This window comes from Sus scrofa, chromosome 7 (genome assembly GCF_000003025.6).
Source record: "Sus scrofa isolate TJ Tabasco breed Duroc chromosome 7, Sscrofa11.1, whole genome shotgun sequence".
Classification (NCBI taxonomy): Eukaryota; Metazoa; Chordata; class Mammalia; order Artiodactyla; family Suidae; genus Sus; species Sus scrofa.
The window spans coordinates 22,374,378-22,376,231 of NC_010449.5; the positions used below are offsets into that span (position 1 = coordinate 22,374,378).

The window sequence follows — 1,854 nt, forward strand, 5'->3', positions numbered from 1 at the left end:
GCAGCCCTAGAAAAAGCAAAAAGACAAAAAAAAAAAAAAAAAAAAAAAAAAAAAAGAAAGGAAAAGAAAAAAAATTATATCTGTTTCTCTCAGGATTCCAGACTGTTATCAGAAACCATATCCCTTGAAAATCAAATAGCAATGCCAAACTAAGACGTGACTCTCCTCTCAAGTTTCTCTTTTGATCCTGAAAAATCTGAAGATTTTAAGCTGACTACCTAGTGTATCTTATCCACCGGAGGGTCATGGACCTACCCTTAAAGCAATCCTTGGCAAAAGGAAATTGAAAAAAATGTAATTATTTTAGATGACTCATGATTTATGCAAATTGTCTGGGCCATCATCTCTACTACATGAATAAAATTTAGATTCTCAGCATGGTGAAAGGATGAGAAATACTGGTGTTATCTTGTCAAGCTGATTTTTCTGGCTTCATCTACACCTTGCTCTTCCCAACTCCAATCATTCTAAAACTACATACATTTCCAAGCCTTTACACCTGCTGTATCTCAGCTTTCTTATCATTTCTCCTTGACATTCTTATTCATTCTTCTAGATTTCTCACAGGTTACTGTATCGGGGACTTTCCTCGAATAGTCAGGAATAAAACCCCCTTGGTGTGCATCTCTTGTTGAGAAAGTAGTGTGAATTCTAAAGAACCACTTCTTCTGCTGTAAATAAACCAGCATGGAAGCAGAGTTTTGCCTCAATCTTAAAAGTAACATATTTCTTACTTCCTGGCTTTCTTTCCAAAGAATCAGAGCAAGATCTGAGGATTCATATTCCCTGGATTTTATTTGTGTTCGTTGGATAAAATAAGGATGGGAAGGCTGTAGGAAGCAATCTAACATCTTTACATTTTAGCCCTTCCAGTTGCTAAGGATGGAAGGAATTATTTTTCTAACAGAAATCCCTCCATTGGCTCCTTGCTTTCTAGAAATAGGTGCATTTAAAAAAAAAAAGAAAGAGAAAGAAAGAAAGAAATAGGTGCATAGCGGTTTCTGGAGTCTGGGAAAAACAGGGTTCAGAATTGAGGATGGGAATTGGGCATAGTTTGTTAGATTTGATAATTAAAGGCAGTCATTGGCAAAGTATTTTTTTAATCTTTGCGTTAAGGAATTTTTCTTTATCCCATATTACCTTCTGAAAAAAAAGAAAAGCACTCAGAAAAGGTGGGTCTGGGAGATTGCTCCCTACTCAGATTTCCGAGCTCAGTGTATTTTTATGCGCTACTGAGTGCCTTCAAATGCCGGATTCCTTGGTAATGGATGCTATAAATAGAAGATGAAAACAAAATCCCTTAGAAAGGAACATAATAATTTTACCTTAAAAATACAAGGATAAATTTGTTTTATTTCATGAAAATGGCTTAGAAAGAGAAGTTTCACGTGGGGGGATGTAGCTCAGTGGTAGAGCGCATGCTTAGCATGCATGAGGTCCCGGGTTCGATCCCCAGCATCTCCATCCTTTTGTCTCCCCGTTTTGGAATATGTGCGTTAAGGTCCTGTCACGTTCCTCTAGAATCTGAAGATTAATCATCTTGCCTCCAGGCACTTAAAATTTGCCCTGGTTATGCTAGTAAACCCTCCTTTTGAAATTTTTATTCCTTTACATCCTCAGCAGGGTTTGCATACGGTCTTCCACAAGGTGAAATCAAGTGTGACTTCGGACCCTGTTCCACGAAAAAAAAAATAACACTTATCCCGTAAACTCTAAATTATACGATTTGCGAATGGTTTAGCAGTTTCACTTAGTTTGGTGCCGAGGCGTGGGCTGGGGGCTGGGACGGTAGGCCGAGCTTTTGTCTCAGGTTTCACATTTTGAAGCTCAATAAGAAAGATTAATTCACCGGAA

At 38.0% G+C, this 1,854-nt stretch overlaps 1 non-coding gene across 1 annotated transcript; it reads left to right on the top strand.

The window, feature by feature from the left end:
- TRNAA-AGC lies at positions 1,393–1,464 on the top strand. The gene has a single exon. It is a non-coding gene; the product is annotated as a tRNA-Ala (tRNA).